The following is a 20,789-nucleotide window of genomic DNA, read 5'->3' as shown; positions in this document are numbered from 1 at the left end:
GGTCTACTAGTTTGGAATTATAATTTTTACGATGCTTCAAACTCGTTTCTAATTTGACAAGGGAATTGGTGGAATTGTAATATAATCATTCATGGTGTTTGTTTATGGATCTTTCTAAAGTTTTGGCTTTAAGCAATTGGTTTAACGATGATCATGTTATTTATTATGTTTGAGTAATGAGATGATTAGTGTGAAATCTTATCCCGGGATTTCACTATTTAAAATTACATATCTTGTGTATCATATTCGTATTTTTAGTTTCGACGCTTTTATATTTACGGTGTATTTGATCCCTACGTATTTTTTCACTTAACTTTATATATTTGGATAGTACTCGTCGAGACGAACGCGTGGGCGCAAACAGAATGTGATTCAGAATTGTAACGAAGATTTTATAAGGTTTTGAACGTTGAGGATATTTTGGTAAATTGATAATTAATTGGACATGTGATATTTTTGTCTAACCATTGGGTGAGTGCCACATGGGCACCCAAAAAATTCTGGAACTCTCTCTCCTCCCTTTTCTCTTCCATTCTCTCTTTCTCTCGAGAGTTCTCTCACTCACTCTCGACTCCCCTTTTCTCCCCTTGAAACAAACCACCATCATCACCAAAACTTTTGGCCTATTGAACACCAAAACCACCATTATCTACATGTCTTCACCACCATAAACCCAATTTTGAGTTTTGTTTCATTGAAAACGAATCTTAACCTCAAGTTCGAAGAATAAGGTTTTGGGCTGAGACTTCTAGGCGTGATTCAGATAATTTTTAGCCATCTTCTGGACTCAAAACAGGTATAAATCAATTCATCATGATATGTAGATGAATTTTCATGTTTGGATCATGTGATTTGGTTGAGAAATGAGAAAGTTATGACAATTTAAAATTTGCCCAGTTTCTAGCCAACCCATGACCTTCTAGACCATTTTTCGACCAAACCACGACAATTTATCATATGGAAAGGTACCAATCTGTTCTTCTTGTTCCAAGCTATGATTTTCGTTTTGAATCATTTGATTTCGTTGAGTATTGACAAAGTTATGGACGTTTAAAGTTTGCCCAGAAATTTCGACAAGTTACCAGTTTTTCCGCTGACAGCCATATTTCATGCCCTTTTCCGGCCACCGTTTGGGCTTCAAGCAGGTATAATCTTATTCTACACTTCTCTAGCTTCATTTTGTTATATTATAGGCCGAATTTGGGTGAGAAATGAGTGAGATATGGAGTTCTAAAGATTGCCCAGAAAATCTGCAGAATCCGGCGAAATTTCGTTAAGGTCCGCCACTTGAACATTATAGCAATCGATGATCCGACTGTTGGATCACCACCAAACTTTGATACATTATAGTACGTAATATTTAGGGACCTTAGGAACTTACGAATAAAAAATTTAGTGGTTGGATCTTACGGAGCAAGTGATGTAGGATCATGGACCCTACCTATGAACGACGGTTTGATTCCCATTAAATGCTGTTGTGGGGGACATATGGAGTTTTTGGGTATATGAATTATCGAAGGAATCTAAATGTGGACTTGTACTTTGTTTTAGGCGACGATAGTGCGTGACGTCTCAATTTTTATGCTAGGGTGCATTAGCGCAAACTCCAGGTGAGTGACTTCAATATATGTGATATTGGTGATTACCCTGTTTTCGTAATTGCTATCCTGTGTGGATATAACTTGGTTTTATAAATGTGTTTTCTATTGAATTGTTATTTTTAATACTTAGCCATCGATTTATGTTTATGAAATGAGATTTGACGTGTCAATTTGAAATATGGTTTTATTTGTATGATTGGCTTGTTGTGATGAAATGTGAGAGCTAGTAGTGGACCGTTAACCCATTGTGAGGGGGATTCGTTGCTTCGATATTGTTTCATTTCCCGCTTCGTTGATTCGTTCTAAATTTAGTATTTATGCCTTGCTTCACTTTGTTAAGCTTTTGTAAATTAAGTAACTTGTGCTTTGTCTCGTTTCTTTAAGCCGTTGTAAATTATGGTTGTTGGCCTTCCGCTCGGTTTCGTTGAGTGATCCGGAACTGGGTATTCATTAGGGTTCCGTTGAGTGGTCCGGTTCCCTGCTCCGTCTGGATTCTGTTGAGTGGTCCGGAATCCCTAGTGCTCCGCGATTCCGTTAAGTGGTCTGGAATTGTATCCAGCTTGGATTTCATTGAGTGGTTCGATATGCATTGTACTACGAGATTCCGTTAAGTGATCCGGAATCGTATCCACTCGGATTCCATTGAGAGATTCGGATCCCTTATACTTCATGATTCCTTTGAGTGGTCCAGAATCGTATCCTAGTTTGGATTCCGTTGAGTGGTCTGGAACTTGATGTTTTTGGATTTCGTTGAGTGGTCTGAAATCTCATTTTTCAGAGATGTAGGCTTCGGCCGAACTATGTCGCTCTAGCCCTACTTTTCATTGTGTTGTATAAGTTTGTGGTTGTGAGTTTTTGTGATTTGTTTTAGATAAGCCGTTGGATGTCTAGGTGACTCATTCGAGATTTTCAGTGACTTGATTATGATTTCATAAATATGATTTTATCATTGACATTTAAAAACCGTAATCGATGGTTGGTTTTTAATGGTATCACATACGTAGAATTATTGTCACTCACACGAGCTTCGCAGCTTATCCGGGTTGTTGTTTGCTCGGTGCACCATTCCCATGGTGTAGGGGCGATTGTGCAGGTTTTAGTATATACAAGGAGCTTTGGGGTAGCTGACAGAGTTCAGAGAGCTTAGAGTCTTAGGTTACCCTTATACTTTTCCTTAAACAGTTATGATTATTGTTGTTTTCAGTTCGTATTTTCTGGCATCCCCCTACAGCATACTGTCGCGCGTCGAGCCTGGACATATGTCGGGATCGGGGCGTGACAATTAGAACCAAGTATTATGTGTTAGTACTGAGTTTGGCATAGATGAGTACGAGCAAACAATTGGCTTTGTTTTGCATCTGGTTCATGTCTTTTGTGAAGTTATAATTCATTTTAATGCTTATGAATCAAAATGTGATTTGATTAAGTAATTGGTTGAATTATTACTTTATAACTCATTGTGTTCAAGTGATGTGAAAATTAGTAGAATTTGTTGTTAACTGAAGCTTAACATCACTGTTGTTAAGTTTGGTTAGATAAGTGGGAACAAATTATTTTGAGTTTGCTTTGTTAGTTTGATAACAATGTTGATTATACAGATTGGATATCAGCGATCATAGAATCCGTTTTGCATTATGTTTGCAGTAGTGGTTTTTTTTATCTATATTTTGAAATGCATTGGCAAATTGTTTGTTATGATAAAATCTTTTGATCTTAGTGATCATCTTTGTTATAATTTGAAAGTTGTGCTAAAAATATAGTTCATGCACAACTAGAAGCTTGTAATGAGTATGAAGGGGATTGTGTTGATTCAAATTGGTACAGAAATGTCTTATGAAAAGGTGATTATTTTGTCCTAATTTACATGGAATTGGACTTAGTTTATGAACTGATTTTTAACACTTAAAATTTAATAAGAAGACTATTTGTTATTTTATATGGATTCTAATAGGAGATCATATAGATTGTTTGTCCATACAAATAGTAGTCATGCTCTCACAGAAAAGAAAAAAGAAAAAAAAAGCATTCACTATTGGACTTAATCCCATTATAAGTCGAGCATATTATTTCTACAAAAGAGGAGAAGATTACCATTGAAGTGGGCTATGAGTTCATCTTTTTGGGGTTTTAAAATGTCAGATTAATTTCTTACATAGTAATCACACTATAACTTTCTAGAGACTCCGTGATTGTTTAGTTGTATTCATTTTGGCCTTGAACAATTTCTGATTTCTCAAAATGCTCTAGAGAATCACGACCTTCAAAAAATTATCATGAGAACAACCCATTCTATTGTTAGTTCTTACTAAAATTAATTTCAAATTGAACTTTGGAGCCCTAATTGTTATTTGCTAGCTTTTTTACATGAAATTTGTATCGTGAATTTTGAGGTGATTTGTTACGAATTTTTGTTTTTGTTTTTTTGTTTTTTTTTATTATTTATGGAGCATGTTCTCAGAGGGTGAATGGTATGGGGTTTATATGGATTGACAAGAGGAAATTAAAAGAACGATTTGAATGGTGTAGAAGTTATTGGAGAAAAAAAAATAAATTGAAAATTGGACAGTTACTTGATTATGAAACTCAAAGGCTTTGTTAAGTAGTTAAGTAAAGGAAAAGTATAACTATTACTAACAAATTAGAGTGGCGCATTAGAAGTGTGGTAGGCCACTGGTCCTAGGATCAAACCTGGCTCTAATATGTAGAGAAGGCTTTCTTTGCTCTTTTTTATGTTTTTATTTTATTTATTTTATTATTTTATTTTTTTTATTATTTTTTTTATTTTTATTTTTTTGCATAATTTGACTTGGACCTTTCACTTACAATTTTGGCCTTGGTGGGCCAATAGTGAAATGAAGACCATATCTTTTACGGAAAACTAATGAAATGCCCCTAAAAACTGTGTTTAATCATCATGACAAAAAATTGTTATAATACCCAAAATGGGCATAAATAAAAGATGACAAGTGTGGGCTCTAGGGAGACAAGACATGCAGTAAGTTCACATGACGATTATCAAAACAAACGCAAAAGGAGACAAAACAAAAAGAAGACAAATAATTCAGTCTTCATAAACAGTGCCAACAATTTCAGCAGATTCAGAAACAGTAGAAGCAAATTGACAAATCAATAGAAAGTTAACAAGCACCCAAAGAGACGTCTACACCATTCATTTTGATTTTTGATTTTTGATTTTGACAATAATATACTCATTCATGTATATAAGAGAGGTTTTTCCTCATTGTAAATACACACACTACTACCATAACTATAAATGAAGCCTTTAGCTCTCCTAGCCTTCTTGCTCCCTTTGTTTACTTCTTTGTAAACACTTCTCTTTGTAAACATTTTATATCAATAAAAGTTCAAGTATAAATATTCAAGCAATCTCCAGGCTTTAAGTAAGTTTTCTTTCTTTCTTTTAGTGTGTTCTTTTAATTAGACTTTCAATTCAAAACAGGGAAATACTATTATAGTTATATTATTAACCTGCTAAATTAACGATCATACTTTGTTCGAGCACTCTATTACAGTTGAATGCTTGTCATACAGATAACTGGACATTAACTAGGGTACCTCTAAGTTCAGTCTTTATGGCCTTATACCTGCATTGTGAGTGGTCGTCATGCTGAAACATGTTGAGTTCCATATGCAAGGTTTTATGTCTAGTTGTTATAATGGTCATCCGACTATTTAATCGGGCCTTGCTCCGAATTTGGTATCAAAGCCAAGTTTAGCATTTTAATATTATAATTATAATAGTAAAGTACCTTAAGGACGGAAGTCATTAACAAAACTAATATCTCACACTTGTTTAATTTTGTATGAACACGAGATTTTATTATCCTTGTAGACCCCATCAACCACAGCCAACATGTATTTATTGTTCTAGACACCCAATTATAACTAGCATAAAGAGAAGATTAGCATATATTTCCAATAGAATTAGCAAGACTTTGAAGAAGCAGAAGTTTTATCTTAGTTATATTGAACACTCTTCATTTATTAGTAAATATTAAAACACCGAAGTACAACATAACGTATTAGAAGCAAAAAAAGAGCAACTGATCATACATTAGAGACCTTGAGAGAAGAAGGAGAGTTTCTAAGAAATTAATTAGCTATAACCTTAGGAAAAGGAAGATTGTAGTTTATGATATCAGCTAGAAAGTAGTTTATGATACCAGCAGAAGAAAATAGTACATCAGGAGTAGAAAATAATTCAGGATACATAGCTAGAACTGATCAACAATTTATAAGATAAACAAATGAACAATATAATAAACAAGTAGGAGTAGATTATATGGATGAAAAATGATGAAACCACCTAGAAAAAATAAGATTCCATATTTGAGAGAATTAGAACAAATTAAGATTTCAGGTAATATATTAAACTTAAATAATGTAGATCCACAAGATTGGTAGAAAACAATTGAAAGATGATAAAAATATTGTGTACATGTAGTATTAATGTTAGATTTTAGTAACTTACAAAATATGTTGGATTATTTTACGCATACTTTAGATGGTTTAGTTTTTTATTATTTTAAATCATGGAAAGTTCAAAATCCAAAATAGCATCAGGTAGCTTAAACACATTTTAAAATAGATGGTTTTGTTACTTTAATCAAACAAAAAATTTAGAACATAATAGACTAGATGACAGAAGTGAACAAGAACAAATAAGAGCAATTAGAAATTTAGAACAGTTACAAATTTGTGATTTACATTACATAGCTGAGTATACTTCAGAATCTTTAAATATTTAGGAAGAACATATAGAATTAGTGAGATTAATTTATTAGACACTTATATGACAAAAATCCAAGAAAAATGAATGGCAAAAGAATCCAAGAAAAATGATATTGCAATAGGATCTAGAATTCAACATGTATATGATATACTTAGACAAGAGTGTAGCCAAATAAAAACTAAAAGACAAATTGGGAAACAATTTTATATGAGTTGTAAAAATATAGATTTACTACAACAGTATGGTTGTCATAAGAAAAAGAAGAATAAGCATAATAAAATATACAAAAAGAAATATAAGTCATACAGTCAATACAAATAGTATAAGAATTTTAGTATGAGACATTCAAGAACATGGTAGACCATGGATTTGAAAATATAAAGCACCAAAAGATAAAAGTAGTTGTAAAGGTTATTTATGTGGATGGATTGGACATATTAGACCTAAGTGTTCAAAATTAGATAAACAGTCGAGAGGTAAAGTACATTAATTGGAGTTGTTTAAATTAGAAGAAGATGAAGATATTCAATCAATAAATAGCTTAGATCATTTAAGTGATAATGAAAGTATTTATAGTATAGAGAGTATTAATATGATAGATTCAGACTCATAATATTCAAGTAGTTCAAACAGTGATTTTAAAGAGTAAATGTGTGCATTCATAGAAGAACAACATGAAGAAGAGTATAAATACATTAATAATATAAAACATTCAATATTGTGTGAAAATTATTATAATAATAGGTTATTAGAAATTAATTTGGCAGAATCACAAGAGAGTAATGATATATTAGGAAATAATGTTCATAGTATAGAGAAACAAAAACACAGGTCTTTAATTACCATAAATTGTGAAATAGAAATAGCAAAAGATTACAAAATACAAACAATTGCAATGATAAATACATGAAGTACAAAGAGTCATAAAAGAAGAATTAGTACTAGAAAAATTTAGACAAAAATTAGCAAAACCAATTAGAATAACACAATCTGATAAGAAACCAGTTTACTTCTCACATTGCATAAATAATGAGTCCTTTAGAGTAGAAAAATAATAATTTAATTTACCATTAACATTTGTTTTACCAATATGATTGACACACCCCCAACCCGGAATGTCCACTAGGACTCCGAATCAAACTGTATTGGCCGACACTTGGAAAGTGACGAAGCCATAAAGTGTATTGATGTGGAAGATGTGAATAAATTTAAACCTAAAAGTGCCTAAGTACAAGAGTGCATAGTGAGCGGGTATGAACCCATTTCACACGTGATGACAGAGCATAAGTACAGTACAGTAAAATAGGGTGAGAATTATACCATCAATGGTAATCGTTTACCCCAAGATTTGCCAATAATCCTCGTTGGTACGAAAACTCTGCTACTAGAACTTGGAGGGGCGAAAAATAAGGGTGAGTGGTCCTCAGAATAAAGTTTTAATAAAAACCTTTTGAAAGCGTTATAACCCATCACCGTAAAACCCGTATAGTTTCAAGAAAATAATACTACTACATATGAATAAAAACCAATGCACGAGAGTAGCGAAAACTAAAGTATGCCATGTCATAATATCTCAGCAATAATAAATGTAAGTCAGGTGTGAAACCAATATAAAATAGTATGCCAATCGGAGTCACCTAACGTGACCTGTACGATTGGACCTGTAACTCATCAATCTAGGCAAGCACATGAGTCGGAGTCACCTAATGTGACCTGTACGACATGCTAGGTATAAATATGTATGCTCAAGTGCTAAAATCACATAAATGTTGTGCGATAATTCGTGGGTCACCTACGAGTCGAAACCACCTATTGTGGTCTGTACGACAGGCTGGCACCAAACTTAGATCTAAGGTGAGTGTGCGGTGCAGGAGGTGAACAATCACGTGAAGGCTGGCCCTAGCCTCGGACGGGAGCACTAATTCCGGGGTGCAGCCATGATGAGCTCTAAATAAATGTGTGCATACCAATGCAATACAACCCATTCAATCACATAATACTCACCTGAAAGTTACCTGAGTCTCTGTAGCATCACACAATACAATTCACAAGTGTAACAATGCAATATTTAAAATGTAACTTATTTACGACATGGCAAGCAAAGCATAGTTCCATATAAAAAAAAACGTTTCTGGAAACCGTAAAGTTTATATATATATATATATATATATACACACACACACTATAAAAATGAAAAAGACCCACTCACCTGAGGTATGCACTACAACTCCCTAGCACGAATATCGAGGCATCACGAACGATCGGCACTTAGAATAATTATCAAATCATGTCTCAGAATTCTTATCAATAGAACACGTAACTTACATATCCTATACGAAAGATCCATAAATTGGATTCCCAATCCATAAGTTTCTAATATCCTCAAATATTATGTACTATAACGTATCAAAGTTTGGTGATGATCTAACGATCGGATTGTCGATTGTTATAATAATTAAGCGGCAGACCTTAATGGAATTAGGTTCAAACGACGGAAATTTATCAATCGGACTTCACATATGAAATTGGAGAATCAAATTTAGCCTAAGAAGGTTAGGGGATGCCTCGACCCACATGCCACCGCCACGCGCTGCCATACACGGCAGTCGGCCACCCCGACTCGCCAGAAAAATCAACTATTTCTAAAAATTCTCAAACTTCACAGAAATGAAGATCTCAGTGAGTAGAGAAAGTTTTATACATGTGGCCAAGTCCAATTTGGCCAGGAAGTGGCCTAAAAATGCCTCGATCCGCCGGAAACCCTAGAAATGGGTGTTTCTTGATTTGTCCTCAAATGGACTCTGACGCTCCAACCAATGATTGGGAATTGTTCCTGGGCTCAAAGGAAGTTGTTTAATAGTTGGAATAGATGACACGACTCATGAAGACGACGAATCATGGGTGATTATGGAGGAGAGATTGATGTTAAGTTGTGTCCAAGTGGCCCCGCGCTATAAATCACCGGAGAAACACCGAAGATGGCGTTGAAAAATTGATGTAGAATTGGGTGAGGGATGGTTTGCCCGGGTCAAAACCTCGGGAAGGTTGGGCTGCTTTTCTCCTTCCCTCCCTTCCCTCATTTCTTCTTTTTCCCATTGGGCACTCCCCCTCTCCATTCTCTTCATTTGTCCTTACCTCTCCCTCATTTCTCTCCTTTATTTTCCATCTTCACTGACCATTTCTCCTTCCATTCAATCTTAGCCACACACGTGGCTTTCCAGATTTAGCTTCAAAAAATTTGGAGCCTTCTTGAAAATAATTATTTGACCATTTTGTCCTCGTCTTCGTTCGTTAATAGCTCATTCGTTATAACTCCAAATTGCATTCTATTTGCGCCCACACATTCGTAGCGATAAGTACTAAGAGGATATGCCAAGAAAACGAGTTTTACATGACATGACATGGCAGTCAACGAAAGTCAACCTCCTCGTCTCTAAGGGAAATTTCGTCCTTTCACTCTTCTAAAATTAATAAAATCGTAAAAGTAGGGACAGGTTATCACAAGGATCATATCCATTTATTTTAGGTTTAAAGTTTTTGAAAAGTTTACAAGGTTTTTTTATTTATGAATCCTAACGTAACATTTTTTAAGAAAGGTATTACAATAACAAATCAAAGCAATAACTTAGAAGCATACAAAAGTATAAGTATAGAAGAATCTAGTAGTCAAGATAATTACTTAGAAAATTCAAAAGAAAATGATGAGCATAATAAAATAGAAGAATGTAATGAAGAAATATTTGAGCAAGAGTATCCAATTTTAGAACAAGGAAATCGTATAGAGATATTACAATTAGGTAGACCAAAAAGTTTGGAATAATTATTACAATTAGCATAACAAATTAAAATTATCGGAGAAGACATACATTAAATTGGAGCAAAAATAAAATATTAGCAAAATTAGATATTATTAATCCAGATTTAAGCCATTAAGATAATTGATACGCCTTGTAATTTGTTAGATAAGCAAAAGTTTGAGCAATAAATAAAAGAGTCGTTAAAATTAAAAGTAATTAGACCATCTAAATCTAGACATAGATTGACACACCCCGTCCCGAAGGAGGGCATGCTGGCCGTCACGTGAGAGTGACGTAACCAATTACACAGTTCGGAAGCTTTAAAGATACAATTATTAAGATGTAACACCTGAGGGTGAGTCCTACTTTTGTGAATTCTGTCAGAACACCATTGGATTCCTCGTGGCCACCAAAGCTCTGCTATCTTGAACCTGGAGGTGCGCAAAACAAAGTTGAGTGGGTCAGTAGAACAAAGTTTTTCGAAAACATTTCATTGAACAACATTTCTAACCCCTCGCTGTAAAACCTGTATACTTTCCCAGAAAATAGTATATATATAACCATATATAATCTCAAAACTCAAATCACAAGTCTTTAATACTTTTTAAGAAAACATGCCATGCTATGCATCAAAACATAATAAGGATGCAACATTATAATAGGTGAAATAAGGAATCAACCGGAGACCCTGCAGTTGGTCCTGTACAGTTAATTCTATAGCTCAATATCCAATCCAACTGGAGTCACCAACTATGATCTGTACGGCACTACTATGCACATAAATCAGAACTACCTGAAGTAGTCTGTACGATAAGAATGATGTAATAATACGCTCTAGTGCTTCTCTCATCAACAGCTGTATAATAATCTAAGTTCACCTACAAGTCGGAACCACCTCTCATGGTCTGTACGACATGTCGGAACCACCTCTCATGGTCTGTACGACATGCACCTACTTGGATCCAAGGTGTGCGTGTGGTGCGGGGTGAATAATATAAGCACTAACACCAGGGGTGCAGGTTTGAGCTTTCAACACAATTCACTTCACAATAAATCACATGATTAACATAAAACTCACCTGATACTCACATGTGCGTCCACAGCACCATTTAACATATATATGCAACAATTACCAATTCATATATTTCACATATATGTATGCATGGCATTTTAAAACATACTTTCATTTAAATTCAATTTTTGGGAAAATCAATAGTATATAGGTAAATACAAAAAATACTGCCCACTCACCTGGAGTTTGCCCTACAACTCCCTAGCACAACACATCAAGGCGTCATGATGATCGGCGCCTAGAACAATCATCAAATCAAACCTCAGAAATAATATCGATAGAATATATAACTTATATAAAACACGTCACTACGCAGTTCGATCCGGAAGATCTGCAACTCAGATTTCCAATCCATAACTTCCAGAGGTCCACAATATATCTCTAGAACAACATCCTAAAATTTCCTTACCATCCAACGGTCGGATCTCCGTCAATTGTCAAAACCAAGTGACGGTTAACATTCTATTTTATGAACTTACAACTCTAATTCCGGAAGATCCGTAAATTGGATTCCCAATCCGTAAGTTCCTATAATCCTTAAATATTATGTATTATAACGTATCAAAGTTTGGTGACGATCCAACGATCGGATCGTCAATTCACATTTTCACCTAACCACGAATCGTAACGAACTTAGGTTCAATTACTCAATTTACGTCAATCAATTATCAAAATGAACCTAGAACATTAAAAACATGCTAAGAATGACATTGGTGGGTCACTGGACACGCGCCGCCGCACGGGCCGCCGCGGGTGACGGTTGGCTGCCCTAGCTCGCCGGAAAATCCAACTATCTCCAAAAATTACCAAAATTTACAGAAATGAAGATCTCAATGAGTAGAGTAAACTTTATACCTGAGGCCAAGGCCAATTTGACTTGGAAACACTTCAATTTCACCAAAATCCGTGCGGACCCTAGAAATGGGTGAGTTCCAATTCGTCCTCAAATCAACTCCGCCATCCCAACCAATGCTTGGGCTTTGTTCTAGGCCTCAAGAGGAAGCTATGGGTGGTGGCAATTGGAAGAAATTGCTTCGGGATTGGGTGATTCGAAGACAAAGCCGCCGCACCCCTTTCTTGCGGTTTTCTCCATTTTCAAAGCCAAATCTCTCCAATTTTGAGATGGAATGTATAGAGGAAGGCTCCTAGAGTGTTTCCCATGAGGTTTCTTGAAGCAATTCGCCGGAAAAACGGGTGAAAATCATCGAAAATCGGCATGGGTGCCGACCGGGTCAAGAATGGGCCAAGGGGATCCGGCCGATCCCCCGCGCCACTCTCTCCCTCCTTTCCTCCTTTCCTCTTTTCTGGTTGGCCATCCTCTCCTTCTCTCTTCTCCTGATTCACCAGCTCTCTCTCCTTTCTCTCCCGGAGCTCCCGCTCTCTTCCTCTGGTTGGGCAGTTCTGCCCAATCTCTTCTTCTTCCTTTCTTTCTTCCACCAGCCACGCACACACACCCGTAACCTCATTTCTTCTCATCTCAACCATCCATTTATTTCTTCATTAAATCTGGGCCGTCCACTTTCATAAAAGAAATTCCAGATTTTACTAAAATTATAATTCCTAAAATGCCCAAATTTCAAACGTTAATAACTTTTTCGTTATAACTCCAAATCACGAACCGTCTGTGCCCACGCTTCCATAGCGACGAGTACTACGAGGATATGTCAAGAAAACAAATCTTAGATGGCACGACATGACAATTAACCTCGAATAATGCGCATGCCTCAAAGGGCATTTTTGTAAAATCTTTTATTAAAACTTTAAAAACTCTTAAAATCAGGGACGGGCTGTCACATAGATCAGCAGCCTTCATAGTGAGAAAACATTCAGAATTGAAGAGAGGTAAGATTAGCATAGTGTACATTTATAAAATATGATATGATAATACATATGAAGACAGCTATAAATTACCAAATAAAAAGGAAATTATAAACAAAATTCAAGAGAGTAAATATTTTAGTAAATTTGACTGTAAATTAAGTTTTTGGAAAATACGATTAGCAGAAGAATCAATTGAGTTGAGAACTTTTACTTGTCTGGAATGACATTTTGAGTGGTTAGTAATGTCATTTGGAATTAAAAATGCGCCTTCAATCTTTCAAAGAAAGATGAACAAATTTTTAAGACATAGAAAATTTTTGTAATGTTTATGTAGATGATATTTTAGTACATAATAAAAATAAAAATGAACATAGAAAGCACTTAGAGATAGTTTTACAAGAATTTATTAAAAATGGAATTGTAATTACCAAAAATAAAATAGCATTAGAAAAGCAAGATATATAAATTTTAACAATGTATATTAAGTCAGTTATAATACAACTACAAGATCTTATAGCCAAGAAAGTTTTAGAACTTCCAAATAAATTAGAAGATAAAAACAGTTACAAGCATTTTTAGGATTGTTAAATCATGCAAGAAATTTTATTCCTAATTTTGGAAGAAAAATAACAGTATTACTTAGTAAAACAAGTAAAATAGGACAAAAGCATTTTAATAGTGAAGATATTAAATTAGTTCAAAATATAAAAGAAGAAATTACAAAGCTTAAATCATTGACATTGCTACTAGATGATAGTTACAAGATAGTTGAAACAGATCATCATCACTAGGATGGGCAGAAATACTATATTAGAAAATATATAAGGAGTCACCAAAGTCTGATAAACAAGTTTGTAAATATTCATCAGGAAAATTTAATGATGTACAGTCAAGATTACCAACAGCAGATTTAGAAATTTTAGGAATATATTCATTTGAAGCATTTTCTTTATTTTTATATAATGACGTATTTACAATTAGAACTTACTGTCAAAATATAGTTTCTCATTACAATAAGATACATACTAATAAACAGGCAGCCCGAAAATGGGTTAATTTTGTTGATTCAATTGCAGGAAATGGTTTTAAACCAATTTTTTAAAATTGAGCATGAATGGAATATCGTGGACCATCATCCTCAAATAACACAAGACTACAAGGCAGAAGAACACATTTCAATAGCATAATGATATCTTATCAATATTTTTGAACATTTAGCTGATATCTTATTAAGGCTTATTCACTAAGTAGGAATAGAATATAGTGGATCATCATCCTCAAATAGCATAAGGCTACAAGGCAGAATAACACCTTTCAAAAGCATAATGATGCACTATGGACCTCTACATTTAAGTGGATTCCAAAATAACATAAGCATACCAACATCACCATCAGTACCCACCTTTAACTTTAATGGCACTATAGTTGAAGGAATAAAAAATCCAACTTTGAGGTATAGGGTAAGGCACCAGAACTCACTAATAGGCAACAGATTCTTTTACATAATTTTTGGAATGTTTAAATCTAGCAGTCAAGTATGAGGTTAGGTCATGAAAAATTAATTAGAGCTTTAGAACAAGAATTTGATAGCTTTAATTTTAATTTTCATCAAAACCAATATCATATTCATCCTATTGAATACAACCTCCAAGCCCTTTCTAGAGACCATGAGGCATTTGCCTAACCAGTTCATCAAAATGAACTAAGAACTCCAATCTTTTATAATGCAACAGAAGGCAAGTAACATCCTGAAAAGAGAATTGAAAATATGCATAGAAACGGATTAGCATAAGAATAAGAAAAGAAAAAAAGGTTATTGTACCCATAGAACAAGAGGCTAATGAGCCCATAGAAAAGAGAGATTAAGATTGAGCTCTTAGAAAAAGATATTGAAATGGAGCAGCATCTACACATGACAGACAAAGAAAAATAATAAAGATATGAAAGATTTCTTAGGAATATATCATTAGACTAAAAGACGATATCTTATAAGAAGAAATTTCAAAAATAAAATTAAGAATGCCACCAGACATGCGAAATGAGATCTTAAGCAGAGCATCACATTCCATGAAAGAGTTACAATTACAATTACAATGTACTTTGTATCAGTCCATCTTTGATTCAAAATTAGGGATGTATATTATTAAAAAAATACATCCACCATGTCTTTGTGGTAGTATAGAGAGTTATATTTGTAAACCAAAAGTTATCATAGTTGTGGCCAAAATTAACATAAGAGAATTTAACCTATGGAATTTTAGTTATGAGCATCAAAAGAAGCATAATGTAGTAGAAGTTACCCAAACCTTACTATTAAAGTTTGGCTATCTTGATAAAAACATTCATTAACTATATTGCTCAATTAGAATCATTTCCTGAAAAGCTTATAAAAGTAGCAAAAAATTATCTTGAAGAGTGGAAAGAAATTTGTATAAGTTTTATTAGTAGTCCTCAAGATTGGTATGTACATATGCATAAGGAGAAAGTTAGGCATATAGCCATGATTAATGAAGAGTCATTTAGACTATCCTCTATCTCCACACATAGATTGACTCATTTATACAAAAATATTTTGAGATTTCAAGGGATCCAAATGTTAGCTTTAGATGAGTTTGAAGACTTTAGGTATAACATAATATTAGTAGCAGAAGAAGAAGAAATGTATATTTACAGCAAGACAAAAGTTCATCATTAGGCTTACTAGAAGCATCATAATTTCAAAGGAGAAACATAAAATATATATTACAAGGTAAAAGAAAGATAGAGAAAAAGAGGCATAGCTAGTAGAAGGAGATGAACAATACTGTAACAACTTGACAAAAGAGAAGCTGCATAACATCGACAACACGATGGAAGCATGAAGAGTTGACAGCAGATTAGCTAGCAAAAGATAAAAAGTAGCATAAGAGAACTAGTATCATGCAATATAATGTATTTTAACCAGACAAAAATGTCAATATCATTATGGACCCCGTTATAACAATAATATAATGGCATAAGAGTAAATAAAGAAGAGAGTTTGACTCATTAAGGACTTTTCACATTGAAAATGTCCTTAAGATTAAATTTGAATATTATTCGGAGTGTTTCATTAAGACTCCCTACCTTTTATTTAGAAATGAAGACTAATTGACCACTCAATGTGTGTTCATCATTTAATTGTAAACTAGTCTCTTGCCAAATGCATAATTGGCCTTTGTATTGTTAAATTAAGTTTTTATAATAATTCTTTTTAATAAAAAAAACTGATTTAGTAAATTAAGTTTGTTTGTTTTGTGTTTTTTTTTTCTTTTTATCAAGTAGTAGATTTTGTTAGATTATGACACATCCCGACCTAAATCAGGGCATGCTGGTCGTCACGTAGGAGTGACGTAACCATGCAGAAGCAATACAGATATAAGGGAATTGCGAAGGAATAAAAACCAAACTACTAGCAGAACTAGTTAAGATAAAGTGTTACTCCAAGATTAAACGTGAAATACACAACCAGAGCATAAATATCCTAAGTGCAGTCAAGCAGGACAAGTACTAATTATACAACACCTGAGGGTGATCCTACATTTATGATGCTCTGTCAGAACCCCTGTCGAAATCCTCGTGATCCACCAAGCACTTCTACCTAAAACATGGAGGGGCGCAAAACAGAAAGTGTGAGTGGGCAAAAACAAAGCTTTTCAAAATCATTTCATTTCTCAAAAGTTCAAACCCCTCGCCATAAAACCTGTATAACTTCCCAGAAAATAATAATAATAATCTAAATCAGAAATCATAGTCAAGATGAAAATCCATAGAAGTATACCATGTCAAAGTATCTCAATGCAATGCTATAGGTAAACCAGGCAAAATAAATCAATGTCAAATATTGCATCAGCCAAATCTCTCTAACTCAAACTGCAGTGTGGAATATATAGCTCATAACCAATCTCAATCATATCAAATCAAATCCTGCACACGAGTCAGAACCACCTAAAGTGGTATGTACAACAAGACTAGGTGTAAAGTAAATATGAACTACGATCACGTGAAGGTTATGCGAATAATCGCAGGTCATCTACGAGTCGGAACCACGTAAAGTGGTATGTTCGACAAAATTGTGCACCTAACTTGGATCCAAGGTGAGCATACGGTGCGAGAGGTGAACATCACGTGAATGACTGTGCCCCAACTTTGGGCGGGAGCACTAACACCGGGTGCAAGTTTATGAGCTCTCATCACATCACGTCATAACTCGCATAACTGAAGTAATCTCACATCTTTAATTTATGAACTTACCTGGCACTTACCTGTGTGTCCGCAGCACCAATTATAATTATATGCAACTACTAATGCATAAATAAAATAGGTAGATAATTTGCATGGCATTTCAAAACGTATAATCATTCAAATTCATTTTCTGGGATAAATCTCAAGTATATAGGTATATACAGAAAACCAAAAGCCCACTCAATGATATGTTGAGCCTCAATTGATGGCGCTCGTCCTCAGGATAGGTCTCACCTATATGCAAAATAACTGAATAAACGTTATTTAAAGCACATACACAAAACTAGGAATTAATTTCTCATACAATGCTCAAATGGGGCATTTGAATATACCACCATGACCTACTCAACCTTAGGAACACCCCCATATTTTTAGAAAAAATTTCCAATGCTCCATGCTCGGCCACGTGCCTGGTACGCCTAACATAATCTTTAACGACATTAGGGAATATTTCGTCGTCTTCAACCTTCAAACTTCAGTGACCAACGCCATCGCCGGAAAACTAAAAAACTTTAAATCGTCATTTCCCGCTCATTTCTCAACCAAATTTCATGAAATTTGTACCAAAATAAAGCTTAGGACGAGAGGAACAAAACCTTACCACTTTCAAGCCTTGAAATCCACGGGATTTTGCTGGAGGAACCTCGATAATCTGGCCAAACCTGAAACTCGCCAAACTCAACTTCCCGAAGTCCAATTTACTTCGTTTTTCTTCTCCGAGCTTCGTGAAGATGTCCTAAAGCTCACTAGTAGCTTTAAATCTCTTTAAAACTTCAATAACACGAGTGCATGAACAGTGACCCAAAACTGGGTTCTCAGGAAAATGAGGTCTTCACGTTCTAAAACTAGTATAGATGAGTGCGTGACAATGAGATAAAGATGATGATGCTAACCACAAGCTCGATCCGTGCGTGAAATGGAAGGTTCAAGGTTTGTCCGTACAATTGTACGGATATGGAAGAAAAATGCGAAAGGGAGGAGAGAGAGTCAACGGGATAAAGGGAGGGTATTTGTGTGTGGTCCAGTTTACAGTCAACCAACCAAAATCTTAAGTCTTTAGTTCTAATTAAGTCCAAATAATAAGGGATAAAACCTATTGGTCCAAAACCTTAGTTAATACACACACACACACAACTCATTAATAACAAGGGTATAATAGAAATTCCCACGCTCGAGGATAAATAATATATACGTCCGGGACGGGCTGTCACAACCTACCCCCTTAGGAAAATTTCGTCCTCGAAATTTACACAATAAATGTAATCCACTAATAATCATAAAATAAGTGCAGATACGTCTCTTTCATACACTTATCCGTCTCCCAGGTGGCTTCCTCCACCGAGTGGTTTCTCCACAAAACCTTCACTAGGCGCACTGTCTTATTTCTCAGAACCTTATCTTTCTAATCCAAAATAGTCACTGGCTCCTCATCATAAGTCAAATCTGAATTAATTTCCAGAGGTTGAGGAAGTATCACATGAGAAGGATCTGAGACATAATGACGAAGCATAGAAACATGAAAAACATCGTGCACTTTTGATAACTCTGGAGGCAACTCAAGCCTGTAAGCAACCTCACTGACTCGCTCGATGATCAAATACGGTCTAATGTACCTAGGACTCAGCTTGCCTTTCTTTCCAAATCGCACAACACCTTTCCATGGTGATAGTTTCAAAAATACCGAATCACCTACATTATACACTCTATCAGTAGCATGCCTGTCTGCTAGACTTTTCTGTCTATCATGGGCCATTTTCAGGTTGGACTTAATCACCTGAACATTCGGCGTAGTCTCTTCCACTATCTCAAGACCCACTAAAACTCTTTCACCAACCTCTGACCAACATAAGGGTGTGCGACGAGATTTACCATAAAGAGCCTCGAAATGTGACGTACCAATACTTGAATGAAAGCTGTTGTTGTAGGCAAATTCCATCAAATCCAACCACTTATGCCAAGTGTCACCAAACTGCAACACCGAAGATCTCAGCATATCTTCCAACGTCTGAATGATCCTCTCTGATTGTCCATCTATTTGAGGATGATATGTTGTACTATAAAATAATCTCAAACCAAGAGCTTCTTGAAATGCTATCCAAAATTTGGAAGTAAATCTAGGATCACGATCTGAGATAATACTAATTGGAACTCCATGGTACTTCACGATCTTCGATACAAATAATTCAGTTAATCGACTTAAAGAATACTTCTCCCTCACAGGAATAAAATGTGCTGACTTAGTAAGCCGATCAACTATCACCCAAATGCCATCATAACCATTCTGTTTACGAGGAAGCTTGTACACAAAATCCATAGTAATATTTTCCTATTTCCACTGTGGAACGGGAAGTGGCTGCATCAATCCAAAAAGCTTCTTTCTTTCTGCTTTGACTTGCTGACAAATGACACACCTACTCACATATTCAGCAATTTCTCTTTTCATAACTGGCCAATAATAAAATGGTCAAATGTTATGATACATTTTTGTACCTCCTAGATGCATTGCATAAGCTGAAATATGTGCTTCATCAAGAATTGCTTTCTTTAATTCCATATTATTTGGCACATACATTCTACTCTTCTGCATAAGCATACCATCAGTTTTTCGAATTCTGAAGTCTTTCTTCTTCCCCTGATTCCTTGCTTGAATTATTCTCGGACCTCTTCATCATTCATCTGCGCTTTAAGCACACGATCAATTAAAATTGGCCTAACTTGAAAATTTGCAAGTAAGGCTTCATCTCGATCTTCCACTCCTAACTTCACTCCAGTGGACCTCAAATCTGCGAGAATAGGAACATGACAATCATAGATAACATTAAGTCTAGCTAGATTCTTCCTATTAAGTGCATCCGCCACTGCATTTGCACGACCAGGGTGATATTCAATCGTGTAATCATAATCACTAAGCAACTCAATCCACCTTCGCTGCCGAAGATTAAGATCCCTCTAAGTAAAAAGATACTGAAGACTCTTATGATCTGTGAAGATCTTACATTTCTCACCATAAAGATAATGTCTCCAAACCTTCAAAGCAAAGATGATAGCCGCTAGCTCCAGATCATGAATAGGGTAATTATTCTCATGAGGTTTCAACTGTCTCAAAGCATAAGCAATCACCCTACCATGTTGCATCAATACATAACCCAGACCATTCAAATAAGCATCACTGTAGACCTCAAAATTACCATTATCATCTGGGAGTGCCAGAACAGGTACATGAGTGAGATAATACTTCAACTGCTGAAAACTTTGCTCACAATTATCATCCCACTCAAACTTAACTTCTTTTCTAGTCAACCTCGTTAATGGCAAAGCAATGACTGAAAAATCCTTAACAAACCGTTTATAATAGCCTGCTAAGCCAAGAAAACTCCGTACCTCAGTGACGGTTCGAGATTGCTTCCAATTCTCCACAGCTGCCACTTTTTGAGAATCTATTTGAATACCTTGAGCAGAAATGACATGTCCCAAAAATACCA

General features: G+C 35.1%; 1 long non-coding RNA gene across 1 annotated transcript; it reads left to right on the top strand.

Annotated features, from left to right (window-relative positions):
- The first annotated feature begins 572 nt into the window (after window positions 1-572).
- On the top strand, window positions 573-1,146 carry LOC139188000 (uncharacterized). Its single transcript, XR_011571067.1, has 3 exons — window positions 573-796; window positions 898-965; window positions 1,057-1,146. It is a non-coding gene; the product is annotated as an uncharacterized lncRNA (long non-coding RNA).
- The last annotated feature ends 19,643 nt before the right edge of the window (window positions 1,147-20,789 follow it).

This window comes from Malus domestica, chromosome 09 (assembly GCF_042453785.1).
Source record: "Malus domestica chromosome 09, GDT2T_hap1".
NCBI classification, from domain to species: domain Eukaryota; kingdom Viridiplantae; phylum Streptophyta; class Magnoliopsida; order Rosales; family Rosaceae; genus Malus; species Malus domestica.
Note: the sequence above shows the minus strand (reverse complement) of the source record. Positions and strands in the feature narration are given on the sequence as shown.